Source organism: Aulonocara stuartgranti (genome assembly GCF_965226115.1).
Source record: "Aulonocara stuartgranti genome assembly, chromosome: 5".
Lineage (NCBI taxonomy): Eukaryota > Metazoa > Chordata > Actinopteri > Cichliformes > Cichlidae > Aulonocara > Aulonocara stuartgranti.
In genome coordinates, this window is record NC_138943.1 from 27,349,167 (window position 1) to 27,365,257 (window position 16,091).

General features: G+C 39.1%; 1 long non-coding RNA gene across 1 annotated transcript; it reads left to right on the top strand.

The window, feature by feature from the left end:
• Positions 1-6,915: 6,915 nt before the first annotated feature.
• LOC309706913 lies at positions 6,916-9,226 on the top strand. The gene is made up of 3 exons (XR_014276827.1): positions 6,916-7,053; positions 8,042-8,070; positions 8,490-9,226. It is a non-coding gene; the product is annotated as an uncharacterized lncRNA (long non-coding RNA).
• The last annotated feature ends 6,865 nt before the right edge of the window (positions 9,227-16,091 follow it).

The following is a 16,091-nucleotide window of genomic DNA, read 5'->3' on the forward strand; positions in this document are numbered from 1 at the left end:
GAGTATAGTTGGCTAAATCCACAGTCATTACACTTTAGAACCAACAGCAGCAGGTCATCTAATCACACTTTATCCACACAAATTCTGCAGTCATGGTAAAGTAAACCCTCTCTCTAAAACGTTATGTATCTGGCCCTTATAAGAAAAGAATCATCCAGTTTTTGTTAGGTTCTAAAAATATTTTAATAACTCTCATATGAAGATTAAATGATGACATATTATATGGCATCATTTATTTTGTAAAGACTAAGCCAAAATGCAGAAGTGGTACATTAAAAATAAAGTACACCCCATGATTCAATAGCTTGTAGAGTCACATTTAGATATATGAATTTAGCTGTCTCTTACATCATTGTGTAATTATTTTTGCCTACTGTTCTTTAAAATGCTGCTTGAATTCTTTGAGCTTTATTGGCATTCACTTGTGCACAACTTCTTTTTTAGCTTTAGCTGTCGGACAGCTGGCCTCACATCTGACTCTAGAATACTTTGTTATGCAACTCCTGTGGCTGAAAAACAAGCCCCAATCATCACCCTTCCACCACCATGCCTGCCAGTTATAATGGGTTGTCTGTGCTGACATGCTGTGCTTGTGGGTCTGTGTACACATTATGGCCAAAGATTTCCTCTGTTGTTTTCCAGATATTTTGTGGTTTGTTCAGACACAACTTCCAAACCTAAGCCATGCTGCCATGTGTCTTTTTTTTTTTTAGAGAGAAGAGGCTGGAAATCCTTCGAATCATGCCATACTTCTAATTGAACTTTAACATTCAGCATGGTAACTACAGAGCTAACTTTTGAACAAGTTTTATTTTCTACTTGTGAATAAGCTTATACACTGTGGAAGGATGAACTTCATATTGTTTGGAAATTACCTTATAACCTTCTGGAGATTAATGGGCACCAACAGTTGCTTCTCTAAGATCTCTGCTGAAGGCTTTCTTCCTTTGCATTAACACACACCTGAATGCTCCAGGCCAGAAATCTGCCAAAATGTCAGCTTTTATAAAGGTGGTCATACTTGCTGATGATCAGTCAGTCAGTCAAGCTCATTTGGCTATCAGCACCTTCCTGCTACGTTCCCTCTTGATTCTTTTGGAAGTAGTAGTAATGATTACTACTGCTTCACATACTGCTTCTGCACTTTGGCTTATTATTTGTTAAATAAATAATGGTACTAGGTGCTGTGTAATGTGTTGTTGCTCATCTGAGGTTGTATTTACCTCATTTTAAGACCCACTAAGGACCAGAAGATCTTTATTATGTCCTGACAAGTAAAGCCTTCAAACTACAAACTACAAAGAGCTTATTGAAGGTATTTTGGTACCTAAAGGCTAAAGTATGACCCACTGAGGAAAATTGAGATGTACATTACCCTTTAAGCACTGTCTGTTACAGGGCAACACAAATACAAGTGCTAAAACTTCAAGACGTCTGTGGAGAAGCGTTGCCTTTGAGACAAACTCAGAGAAGAAATTTTGCCTCCATTGTTGTTCTATAAAGCCTGTTACACACAAACTTTAAATATCACACAAAAACAAAAATAAAATGAACACATCAGCATACTTTTAGACATTGTCAGCAAAAAAGAAAATGTCTGTCAGTGCTTGGACCAGTATTTACTGCATTCTTACCATTCTCAGACCTATACCCATTACAGGTTAAAGCGTACCAACAATAAAACTTCTTTATTTCATTCAGACTGATACACCTTACTCTTTTACTTCTCATCATTACAGTATAGAAAAATGATAGTCAATAATTTTAAAGAATTAGATTCTAAAGGGGCTGTTTGAGCTTTCAATTTAGATTATTGTATTACATGTAATAATTAGCATTGTATGTCCCATATCATGTATAATATTAATTTTAGTTATCAAACCATTGTGCTTACTCTTCTTACTCCTGTGAAGTTAAGTATTTGGAAAAGTACATGTTTTGGGGCTTAAGCTGCTTTCAAACTGTTGTTTCACGCAGTTCTAGATCATAAATGGAAAGGGCCAGAGTTTAGTGTGCTGCAAAATAAACCAGCTGCAAAAGACTTATTCGTTTTGAAATATCAAGGTGAAGTTTTCTCTTCAAGAATAGGTTTTAAAAGTAGAAAGACACATTTTCAAAGCCTTTCATTCAAGCTTCGCTGACTACAAAAAACAGCCTTACAATCAATGTGATGACCTCATGTGCTTTGCAAGAAGGGAGCTCAAGAATAACCTAGTTCTTACTTTCTCTTGTAAAGTCATATAACAGAACAAGAAATGGCAACAAGTAATATTCCTGTAACCATTCACATCTTTAGAAGCATGGGACAGGCTCATTCATTGGGTTTCTTATAATTCATCAGTGTGCTACAATGGTCATGATATTAGATAAGGCTAATGAGCATTTTCTTTCATACTAAGCAGTCTAACGATCCTCAAAGTAGCGCATTTAATAATAGGCAACATAATAATTATAAAATAAAACATAAATGCAAGAGGTTCATCACGACAGGGATTTAGGGGTTCCTTGCTACCTAAAAGATGCTCTTCATTTAAGTTCCACTTGATGCACACCCGCGACACTGGGATACAGTTTGATAGGGCAGGAGAAGACATAGCATGTGGATCCTTCACAGTTTGAAGTCAGGAGCCCGTCTGTTGTAGCAGTATGCATCCTGTAGAAATGTGCCAGCTGATAGAAAGGCGTGTGGGGGGTGTCACCTTGGGGGCTTTATGCTATTTGAGACAATATGAACTGTAACTAACCCCCCCCCCCACACACACACACACACACACACACATAGATACAAAAGCAGAACAATTGCAAATTCTTTTTTTTCCACTGTGGGAGACTTACATTTAATCAAAATAAATTAGATTGCTGATTTTGCTTATGGATACTATAGACCAGTAATCAAATTTTATTGTGCTGTATTCCACAATTAACTGCATCACATTTGTATTTAGATCTATCATATTGTATCACACTGTGTCATATCCTGTTACTATGTTGCATTTCATCGTATATTTGTTTTTGTTTCGTTATTGCATGTAAAGCATACGGGCACATTGTGAGATCATGGCATATAGCACCTGTTAAAAACAAAGGAACAATCAAGACACATTTGAGATACAAAGGTTACACAACATTTCCAGTGAGGCATTCATTGTGTTAATGCAGATGTTGACTGACGTAAGGAAGAAGACGTTCATTGAAAGTGAGGCGCACAAACGTGAGCGTGTGAATGCATGTGTGTGAATGAGTGAATGGGCTTCTGGGCTGTATTGGTATTTTGAAATGTGATTGACAAGGGAGAAGTCTATTAGGTGAGATCATTAACAGAGTTGAGCCTGTTATCTCCCCAAGGCAGCCGTGAAAGGAGACAGCTGATTCACAAGGAAGCTATTGAGAATTTCAAAGGTGTCGTCTGACTGATTTGGGCCCAGGCCCGCATCACACTGAGCCAGCGAGCCAAGTTGTTCCCGAATCTGCACTGATCAATGTGCCTTCACATCCTCCCTCCTTCATTCTGCCTGGCTGTGCTGCATTTTCTGAAAAAAGTTTCTTTTTTCTATGATTTCTTCAAGCATTTTAAGTCTCCTTTTGTTTCTACTTTGCCAACTTTGCATTTTTCTTACTTTGTGGTACAAATTGTCTTCTCTGCCGTGCTGCATTTTTCAACACGCAAAAAAGTTTGCTTATACCGAACACAACTTAATCCACACAATTAAGCATATGGAGACAACTAATCAAACTAAACCTCTGCAGAGGCGAGCCCAAAAGCAAACAAAGTTAGTTGATTTGCTTACACTGTACTTCCCATCCTTGTTTTAGCTGCATGAATATTTTATGTCCTTTTTGTTTATGGTGCATGTGAGCATTACTTGAGCAGCCATCTCCACACCATGAATTTCTTTGAATACCAAATCCAGTTAACAGAGAGAAAACTATTCTCAGTGGCTGCATAAGATCTAAGAAATTTGACTGCAGGGGCCACATGCTCTTATACCAAAAAGAAATAATAATCAAGAAATGTGTTTGTCAGTGTACATTTGTCTGAATTTGTTGAATTTGTGTGTGTGTGTGTGTTTGTGTGTGTGTGTGTGTGTGTGTGTGTGTGTGTGTGTGTGTGTGTGTGTGTACAATGAACTCTGTTTGACCTTGGTTTTTCACCAAACATTGCCAAGGGGATGCAATGAATTCATGTGCATGTGTCTGTGTGTGTAAGTGCAAGTGTGAATGCATGTGTGGTTGAGTGCAAGGTTATCCATTGGCTAAGGAAAACCAAATATGACATCTAGAAACACACCCTGTCCAGAGCAACTCAACATATACACACCAACACCTGCAAACACACTTTGAAGGCCTGTGTGTATTCTCTGAACTGTGTGCAAAACCCCAGAGGCTGTCTGCTGGGCTCATTGGGCCCAGATTTAGGAGATGTGATTAACCAGTTCAGAGGGAGTTGAGAGGGAAGCAGGAGGGGTGCTGCAGGGAACTGGTCCAACAGGAGCATTACCCAAAAGAGATTGTACTTTACAGATCCATAAGGGATTTCATAAACGGTCCTGCTGAAATGCAGACTGCAGTCCATGTACAATTTAAAAGATCGCTATAAACATTTTCAAAAAAACCCCCAAACAAATACAGGAACAGAACTGTAGGCGTTTGATTTCGGCCCATGGAAATATGGTGCAAGCTACTTTGACACGACCGAGTCTAACTGAATCAGCAAGCTGAACACTGACCTATATTCTGCGTGCAGTAATTTATTCAAATATATTTGTCATCTTTCTTATACCCCTCTGAGCTCTTGACCTATTTTATGTGTCCTGCCTTCTGTTTTGATTTGTACAAAAAGAAAATAAGATTAATATCAGTAAATATATACAGTTTGTGTCCATCACTTCTCAACTGTCTCTCTGATTAAAAAAAAAATTTATATATATATATCACACAAGGCTAATCAGTTGTATATGACCAAGTGATCAATGATGGTTCCTCATTCTGTGGTCTGTGTTAGAAATAAATAGTTCTGAAGGAACGAGGATTATTTTGCATACATCTGGAAAATGTAAAACAATGTAAGCATTTTAAGTTTCTAACAGCGATTAAATGGTAACATTTTACATAAAACTGCATCTACATCATAAAACTGTTTCAGACCCTTTATTTCCTGTTTTTGTTTTATTACACACTCACCTTGTCTGTTGCTGTGGCTTTGTTTCCTGTGTTCAGATCTTTTCTGCCTTCTGTGACTGTTTATTAGTGTGAATGCTTGAAAAGCATTCACAGTATTGTTATTCGAATCTTTATTATTAGTGTGAATGCTTGAAAAGCATTCACAGTATTGTTCTTCTAATCTTTATTCTATTTTTTTATTTATTATTATTCTGTATTCCGTACGTTTTTTGTAATCTATCTCCTTCAAAACCGTTCAACTTAGAAAAACCATTCAAACACCGTTAGATTCCTATTCTTTTGGACAACACTGCTTCTATTTTTCTCATTTTTAACATTTATATTTTTTATTTTATTCAACTTTATTTAACAAAAATTTATAATGTATTTCAATGGAGAGACCCTTCAAATTCTCATTCAAATTCCTCCTCTTTAAACTGTATCTACTTCCACATACATTGACATAGAGCCACCATTCAAACTTTAAAACGAAGACAAGACATTCAACTATTCAACTTGTATTTATCTTTTCAATATCTATTATACTTTTTCTTCAGTTCCAGTTTAAGTTTCATGATGTTTTTTCAGCCGTTTCAGAGTTTATAATGGGTGTGTATGGGATGGAATGTTGGGGCTAGAGTGAGACAGCTCAACTGCTAGAGTGAGAGGAGCAAAAAAATTAATCTTAAAATCTTTTTTAAAACTGCTGCTGTGTCCGCAGCGTTTGCTCTACAGGTATGATTTTACCCTCAAAACGTAGCCATCGCTGTCCTCTTTCATCCAATGTGTTTACTATTGTACTAGGTGTTATGGTTCTTTCGTAAATGTCACCAATGCACAGCCTCCTCCCTCCAACTCTTCCATAGACTCTAATGTTAAAACGGCTCAGAAGGTTCGTTTGAAAATCAGAAGAGCATGGTGTCTTTCCACTGTCACCACGTCCATATAATAAACTCCACAGGCATGAAAACTGAGAATTCAGTAGACTAGACATTGCTGTCACTCACGGTGAAAGAATTTCGTCAATACGACTTGTACTTTTCATATGGGAACGATTTGTTTCGGCCTGACTTTTCTGTTCATTTTAAGCAGCAAAAGTGAGGTGCATGTCTGTGTCGTGTGTATGGAGCCATTGGGTGCAGTCACTATAGCAACCAGGCTCACACCTGCCTGCTTAACAAGCTCTCTCTCACTCTGCCAAGATTAAATCAAAAATGTGTGTTATATCTAAGCAGTTGTAGTAAGATTAACTTTTTCAATAGGTACAATAAGACAGGTTTGACAGGCTTTTGCCACAGATTAACAGTATGTCAGTAGTTAGTATAGGCTAACTGAATAGAGCCCTGAATTATTGCCCTGTTAAATTCAAGTTGATTGTGTATTGGTGGACTTGTCTTCTCCACACAGGTTTTTCAGATCTGGGCAGTTTGAGTCAGTTGATGACTTTAAAATAATCTTTTCTGACTGGATAATTAAAGCTCACAGCATCTACCTGTCTGTAGTGTATTTTCCCACATTTTAAATAATCTAATCTCATTTAATGTCTCTGTTTTTAGTCTGTCTAGTTTATCTCCCCACAAATACGCTCAAAGTAGTCTTAAAATAAAATCCATAAAACAGTTCAAGATGATGACTTTTTATTTGCTCATTTAATGCCAGTTGCCCTCTTTCCTGAGTATAAGCGAATGAGTGACATAAAGAGAAAAAGTACCAATTTGTATGCTGGTGAGTCTTGTGTATTTTTTTCTCTGTCTCTCTATGACAGAGAAATATATATGCTCATTATTGATGTTCAAACTGATGCTCAAATTTCCAAGCACCACCTGAACGCCTCATCGGTCTTTAACTAATCACTACACCAACGGTTGTCATTCCGCTTTGCTCTCTGCTGTGGTAAGTACAATACACTCAGTACAGCACTGTTTTAATTTTATGATGGTAAAAATACATGTTTGACATTTAAACTCACATATCAAGTCTTTTTAAAGTTCAACAGAGTTCAAAGAATAAAGAAAGCAAAAAAAGAATAACCTTTGCTACCATTTATATAGGTTTATGACTTTTGCTGTTAGCAGCAGTGCTAACGCTAGCTTCAATGCTAATGCTAGCTATAGTGCTAACATTAGCCTTAGCAGTTGTTAACTGACAAAAAGAATATTCTTGTGATATTCCTGTGATATTTATTGGCGGTCAGTGAGACAAAAGTAACAAATGAGATTTATTATTGCCATTGTGCCTCAGTTTTAACAGTAAGAGTACTTCATGACTTTTGCTGTTAGTAGCAGGAATGCTAACGCTAGCTTCAATGCTAACGCTAGCTTCAATGCTAATGCTAGCTATAGTGCTAACACTAGCCTTAGCAGTTGTTAACTGACAAAAAGAATATTCCTGTGATATTCCTGTGATATTTATTGGCGGTCAGTGAGACAAAAGTAACAAATGAGATTTATTATTGCCATTGTGCCTCAGTTTTAACAGTAAGAGTACTTCATGACTTTTGCTGTTAGTAGCAGTGCTAATGCTAGCTTCGATGCTAATGCTAGCATCAATGCTAACGCTAGCTATAGTGCCAACACTAGCCTTAGCAGTTTTTAACTGACAAAAAGAATATTCCTGTGATATTCCTGTGATATTTATTGGCGGTCAGTGAGACAAAAGTAACAAATGAGCTTTATTATTGCCATTGTGCCTCAGTTTTAACAGTAAGAGTGCTAGTTCTACCAGCAGTGCTAACACTAACTGAAGTGCTAACGCTAGCATTCCTGCTAGCGTTAGCACTTCTATAAGTTCAGTGTATCATGTCGTGTGGGCTTTGTTTTTTTGTTAGTCTGATAACACTGTACAGACAACTAACATGTTATTTCTCGTCTTACACTTTCAGGAACTTGACTCACATCTGTGCTTTGCCTGGTAGGTGTGCACATACTGTTAGAGAAGTACACCAAAATAAAAAAAAAGAGTCTGACTAATATAAGCTTTAAAGTGATGGGTTCAAACTTTGTGCTAGACCTTTTAAATACATTTTTATAATAAATACACATAAGTTCAGCTTAACAATTGGGCTAAAATATTTTTTTCGTACATTTTTGCACATTACATGTGATTAGTTAACAATTCACTCAATCATATTTGTATTTAAAAATATTATTGCTGAATTTAATTAAATATTTATTCTTTTAAAAAGTGCCCAATTATGCAACTTTTTGCACGTGGCAGCCGACGGCAGTATATTTATTTTGTCCTTTTTCAGTAGTCACAATTAGTTTATACAATTACCATGTGATATCATTTTAATAAAATTATTATTTTTTCTTGTTTTTTGTTCACAGTGTGCAGAAGAAGAACAAGGACCAGATCTCCAGTCTTCTCTCTCACATCCCAACCCCCCAACCCCTCTATCCTCTGTCCTGCTCCACCTGTTGTCTCTGCCTTCTTTCCATCTGTATTTCACTCTGTGGTTTGTGAGAAATTTTGCCAAACCAAGAATCTTATTGCGGTTTGATTTAAAGCCGTGTCTCTCCTGCTCTGTCTGTTCTCTCTGCTAAATTTTCTCTCTACCTGTTTTTCACTCTTGGCTTGCTGCTGAAAAACGCCAAGCCAATAAAGCAATAAAGAGTGCATATTTTGCCTCAACCTATGAACAAACTGAACAAACAAAGAAAACTCTGCGGTTTGATTTAAAGCCGTGTCTCTCCTGCTCTGTCTGTTCTCTCTTCTAAATTTTCTCTCTACCTGTTTTTCACTCTTGGCTTGCTGCTGAAAAACGCCAAGCCATTAAAGCAATAAAGAGTGCATATATTGCCTCTACCTGAGAACAAACTGAACAAACAAAGAAAACTCTAATTCACGGTTTGATTGTGATTTCCCAGCCGTGTCTCTCCTGCTCTGTCTGTTCTCTCTTCTAAAGTTTCTCTCTACCTGTTTTTCATTCTGGGCTTGCTGCTAAGTTGTGCCAAGCCAATAAAGAGAGTGCATATTATTCTCTCGACTGACGAACAAACTGTCAAACAAACAAAGACATCTGTTTCTGAGAAATAAAAACTGAAATATAAAGACAAAGAAAACATCTGCTGTGTGCCACTCTTATTTTTCAAATACATTTTCTAAAGACTAACAGAAACACTTAAAGGTGTGTAAAAATGCCAAAAAAGCAGAAAAAGTCACAAGCTGCAAAACAACGCTGGAAGAAGTTCCATGAGTTTCAAAAAGTACCAACATGTGAACAAGCTGAGTGTGATTTTCCTCAGAGCTCTGCAGAAGACTTTGTGTCTGCAAAGACCAATGCTGATGGTGTCAAACAGGCAGGTCAACATGTTCCTGCACATGTACAACAGATATCCTATGCAGATGCTGTGAAGACTGGATTGCAGCATGAATTTAATGAACATCTGGTAAACCACAGAGACCAACATGAGGTTTCAAGTGCCCCACAGGTGGGTTATGCTGATATTGTGAAAAGAGGCCGTCACAGTGATGTGGCAGGACCATCTCATGCAGAAAAAGTGAACTTTGAAAACCAGCCCTCTGTAACACATGTCTGTGCATCTCACAGCCAGGCACATCCTAAATATGGAGACTCCAGAAACAAGCAGTGCACATGTAACTCACTCACATTTCTTGGATTCCTTCATGAGAATGAAAACATGTCTACAGTTGACCTTAATCTGGTCTTGGATAAAGGTGATGTGATGTACAAAGAGGCCAAGAAAAGATTTCCTAAAAATATTCATTTGGCAACCGATGAGCTGCCAGACAAAGTTGATGCTCGCAGGTCTATGTATCATATCAACATGACACAGCTTTCCCGGTATGGGACATTTGAAGAACCTTTAGAAGAAGCAGTAGATACCTTTCTCAGCTTAGAAGCAGGACTGAGCTGCCTGTTGTCAGATGTGCAGTATGCCTTACTGATTATGAGTGGATTGTGTATTGCAGTGTTCAGATCCACATCAGGCAAATATGGGTTCTTTGACCCACACCCCAGAACACCCAGTGGTCTTCCTCTAGCACTATGGTCACGTAATCGTGGTACAGCTGTGATGCTGAAATTCACACTCCTCAGTGACATGATTAAGAGGCTCCAAGATTCTTATGAAATGATGGAGATATCACCTTCTTGTACCTATGAACTGAAGCCTGTGCAATTCTACAGTATGAGCACAGTCAACCTGAGTGATAGTATCACAGACACAGTCTGCAGACCAACAGCTGCCACTACTGTGGCACCTACTGACTCTGATACAACTGTTGATGAAGCAAACTCCTCTACTCCAAGGAGAAACACAACCACTGATCTGACTGAGAACATCTTTTGTCAAATGTCCATTTGTACACCACTGGTGAAACAAAAAGAAGTCCACATGACTCAGTTCACATCATATGAAGATCAGAATGAACCTCCTAATATACCCACTGAAGAACTATGCAGTGAATTAAATTTGCTTCCATCAAATGATGTTTTTTCATGTCAATCAAATGCTGCAATAAACAATGTTGCTGCCTGTGACCTTTCTGATATAGTTTTACAAAAACTGAAAAAAGTTAATAAACAACAAAGGCACAAAATGAAAAGAAGATTAATGGCATCAGAGAAACCCAGAAATCAGAGAAAAGAAAACCAAAAAAGGAAAGAACGACAAAAGTATGCTTCAAATAAAGATTACAAAGAAAAGAAAAAATCTTGCACAAGCGAGGCATATAAAAACAATCCTGAAGTTAGACAGAAAAAACAACAGTATATGAAAAGATGTTACCATGCGAATGCTGAATTCAGAAAGAAAAAACAACAGTATGTTAAAAGACGTTACTGTGAGAATGCAGAATTCAGACAGAAACAACAACAGTATGTTAAAAGACGTTACTGTGAGAATGCAGAATTCAGACAGAAACAACAACAGTATGTTAAAAGACGTTACTGTGAGAATGCAGCAGAATTCAGACAGAAACAACAACAGTATGTTAAAAGACGTTACTGTGAGAATGCAGAATTCAGACAGAAACAACAACAGTATGTTAAAAGACGTTACTGTGAGAATGCAGAATTCAGACAGAAACAACAACAGTATGTTAAAAGACGTTACTGTGAGAATGCTAAAGTTAGACAAAAACAAAAACAATATATAAAAAGACGTTACTATGAGAATACTGATTTCAGAGAGGAGAAAAAAAGCTACATCACTAAAAGGTATCGAGAAAACTTTGAATTCAGAGAGAGACAGAGACAACTGATGAAACAACTAATGCGAGACAGGTATCAAAGTAATCTTGCATTCAGGATTATGCACAACATGAGATGTGCCATGAAAATAAAAAGGAAATACAGATGGGTGAACAGACAAACCCAAGAGAGTGACAACAGTGTGATCAACGAGGCCATATCTGTGTTCAAATCACAAATCAAAGCTGGACCATCATACCCATGTACTGTCTGTTTCAAGGCTTCATTTCCAAACCAAGTGCGACCCTGCACAAGGTCAAAGTATGTCAAAAACCCACATGTGGTTGCAACATGTTTGACTGGAAGATTTGTTCATGTTTGTGATGAAAACTGCAGAAATGAGCAGTGCAATGTTCCCGATGAGAGAAAGAGAGAGTGGATTTGTCACACCTGCCACGATCATCTTAAAAATGGATCCATGCCAGCACTTGCTGTTGCCAATAAACTGGATCTTGCTGATACTCCACCTGAACTGTCTGATCTCAACATACTGGAGAGACATCTCATAGCCAAGTGCATACCATTTGCCAAGATCATTCCTCTTCCCAAAGGCAGACAAAGAGCAATTAGAGGAAATGTGGTCTGTGTCCCATCCGAGGTACAGGAAACTGTTGAAGCATTGCCTCGATTGAGAATTAATTCTCAGGTCATGAGAATAAAACTGAAGAGACGCTTGTCTTACAAAGGTCATCAGCTGTTTCAGACTGTAAGCTGGTCTAAACTTGTGCAAGCACTGCATAAACTCAAGCAGATTCACCCACAGTATAAGGATGTGAGCATCAGAGATGATGCTGAGCTGTGTGATCCAACACTTCCTGATGAAGATGATGATGATGATGATGATGATGATGATGATGATGATGATGATGAAAACATGAATGAGGACGATTATGATGAGGCTGATTTAATGGAAATTGACAGCTGTGAGAAAAATGCACTGAGTGAAGCACAAAATAAAAATGAACAGGACATTGACACGTTACCCTGTGATGGTGAACAATCGCATGAACAGATGAGAGATGATTCAGAGCAAGCAGATGGACTGACTAATGGTGGTTTTGCACTCGAGTCCTGTTTGCAGCCCCCTGATGTGGCTGAGGAGATATTATGTTTCAGTGAAGGAATCTACTCTGTTGCTCCTGCAGAGAGAAACAATCCAATAAGTTTTTTCAAAACACCTAAACTGGAGGCCATGGCCTTCCCTGTGCAGTTTCCTACAGGCCAAAACACACTTGATGAAAGAAGGCTGATCAAAGTATCCCCCAGTGGGTATTTCAAATCAAGACTTTTCTGCATTGATGATCGTTTTGCCAAAGACACAAACTATTTGTTCTTTGCACAGTTTGTGACTGAAATACACTTGGCTACATCCAGCATGACAGTACAGTTAAGGAAGGCAAAGCCTCTGACCAGAGATGGTAGAAAAATAACCTCAGGCATGTTACAAGATAAACATGAGGTGGAGAAACTGGTGCGAAATAAAGATGCAGTGAGATTCATGCAGCCTCTGAGAGGAACCCCAGCCTATTGGGAGAAAACAACAAGAGATCTTTTTGCCATGATCAGACAGTTGGGAACTCCCACGTTCTTTTGCACATTTTCAGCTGCTGAAATGCGCTGGCCTGAAGTGATCGAGGCAATAACAAGGCAGCAAGGTGAACAAGTGAATTTTGAAGGACTCGACTGGTCAGCAAAGTGTGACATCCTGAGAAGCAATCCTGTCACAACAATGCGCATGTTTGACAAGAGAGTTGAAGCATTATTCAGAGATTTACTCTTATCTCCCGCAGAGCCACTTGGCAAAGTCATTGACTACTTTTACAGAGTTGAGTTTCAGCACAGAGGAAGCCCACACATACACTGCCTCCTGTGGGTAGAAGGTGCTCCTGTGTTTGAGGAGGATGATGAGCAAACTGTTCTTGATTTTATAAACAAATACATCACAGCTCAGCTGCCTGATCCACATAAACAACCTGAACTGTACAAAAAAGTAACAGAAGTGCAAAAACACAGTAAGAACCACACAAAGACGTGCTTTAGGAGTTTAAGCTCCGGGTGCCGTTTTGGTTTTCCCAAACCACCCTGCAATGAGACAATGATCACAAGACCCAGTGAGGATGATGCACTGGAAGTAGAAACGGCAAAGAACAAGCTCAGACCACTGAACCAGCTGCTGAATGAACCTGAAACTGCTTCCATGAGTTTAGAGCAGCTCTTGGAAAGATGCAAGTTGACACATGCAGAATATGAGAGATACCTGAATAAAATGAACATGAGGAGTACGATCATACTAAAGCGTGATCCAAAAGACTCTTGGATAAACGGCTATAATCCACATCTGCTTGAAGCCTGGAACAGTAATATTGACATAAGCTTTGTTTTAGATGCTTTTGGTGCTGCAAATTATTTAATGAAATATATATCAAAAAAAGAGGGCGGGCTATCTGAGTACCTGAAAACTGTCATTGAGAACTCCCATAAAGACAGTGTAAATGAGTGCGATGAAATGAGAGCCGTCATGCAGGCATATTCAAAGAAGCGAGAGATCAGTGCACAGGAGTGTGTTGCTCGTGCATGTGGTCTTCACATGAAGCAATGCTCACGTGCTGTAATATTCATTCCAACTGATGATAATCCTGTGAAAATGAGTCGTCCCCTGTCAGTTCTGGACAACACAACACCTGAGTCTTCCAATGTTTGGATGACATCTTTGAATGACAAATACAAAGCCAGACCTGAAACACCAGAGTATGAGGAGATGTGCATGGCAGACTTTGCTGCTACTTGCAGGATTGTCTATGGCCAACAGAAAAAAGGTAAAGATGTTTTGCCCCTTCTCAATGAGATGGGGTTTGTGCAAAGGCGCAAAAACAATAAGCCTGCTATCATCAGATTTCACCGCTGCTCACAAGAAAAACATCCAGAGCAATATTACGGAAGACTGCTTAAACTGTACCTTCCTCATCGTTCAGACCACGAACTGAAAACACCATCGTTGCCAACCTATCAGGCTTTCTATGGTGCTGGCTGTGTACAGCTGCCAGGTACTGACCGTCTTGAGTACGTGCAACACATTGTCAAAAGAAACAGAGAAAAATATGAGAAAAACAGTGAGGAGATCGAGAGCGCTGTTGAGGAATATGAGCAGAACAGAGGTGTGACTGACGAATGGTGTAATCTGGCACCTGAATCAGATCTCGTAAGGTTGCCACTTGTTGAACAAGAAAGAGAGCGAGACAATGAAAATGAACAGGAAGATGTGCCCGACTACAGCCGTCAGGCTGATGCTTCAACAGAAGTCAGAGCCATCAGGGAACCCCCTGCTATTGATCCCACATTGTTACGTCAGATGTTTCAGAATCTGAACAAGAAGCAAGCCTGCATATTTTATGCAGTTAGAGACTGGTGCATTAAAAGAGTCTGTGCTCTAAATCCAGAGCAGTTTTTCTTTTATATTAATGGTGGTGCTGGAACAGGAAAATCACATCTTATCAAATGCATCTACTCAGAAGCATCTAAGATACTGAGCAAAGTGCCCAGATATGCAGACGACGTTGACATATCAAAACCCACTGTCCTGTTAACTGCTTTCACTGGGACTGCAGCTTTTAACATTTCTGGAACAACACTGCATTCTCTTCTCAAGCTGCCTAGAAGCTTAAAACCTCCCATTCAGGGACTTGGCAATCAGCTGGATGAAGTCAGATCAGAACTTTTGAATGCTGAAATAATCGTCATTGACGAAGTGTCTATGGTGTCAAGACATCTGTTTGCATATGTAGATGCAAGACTCAAACAGATCAAAGGGACTCGGAGACCCTTTGGAGGCATGTCAGTCATTGCTGTCGGAGACTTCTATCAGCTACCCCCAGTGCGACAGTCTAAACCTCTCTGTGTGCACGACCCGTCTGAGATCGACCTGTGGCGGGAGCATTTTCAGATGATCACTCTGACTGAGATTATGCGTCAGAAAGATGATGTTGTCTTTGCAGAGATGCTGAACAGAATTCGTGTGAAAGGAAAGTTGGATGAGCTTTGCGAAGCAGATAGAAATTTGTTGTCACAGGCCATAACTGAACCAGCCCTTTGTCCAACTGATGCGTTGCACATTTTTGCAACTAATAAAGAAGTGGATGCACACAACTCTGCAACACTGGCTCTGCTCCACACTCATATCATTGACATCCATGCAGATGATTATAGAAAAGATCCTAGAACTGGCAGAATGGCACTTCAAGACAGACCATTGAAAGGAGGTAAAAACGAGTTACCAGACACACTGAAAGTTGCAGAAGGAGCTCGTGTCATGCTCACCAGAAACATTGACATACAAAATGGTTTGGTTAATGGAGCTTTTGGAATACTACTTAGAGTAGTTCACTCTGAAAACGACCAACACATCATCAAGCTTGGACTTAAAATGGATAATGAGACATCTGGAAAGAATAACCGCACACCAGCAGACGACATGGTGTACATTGAGAGAGCAGAGGAGAATCTGAAGCAGAAAGGAGTGGTACGAAGACAGTTCCCAGTGAAGCTGGCCTTTGCATGTACAATACATAAGGTACAGGGTATGACAACTACATCAGCTGTTGTCTCTCTTAAGAGCATTTTTGAGCCCGGCATGGCCTACGTAGCTGTCAGTAGAGTGACGTCTCTCAGTGGACTGTATCTTCTTGATATGGAAGAGAAAAAAATATTCACCAACCCA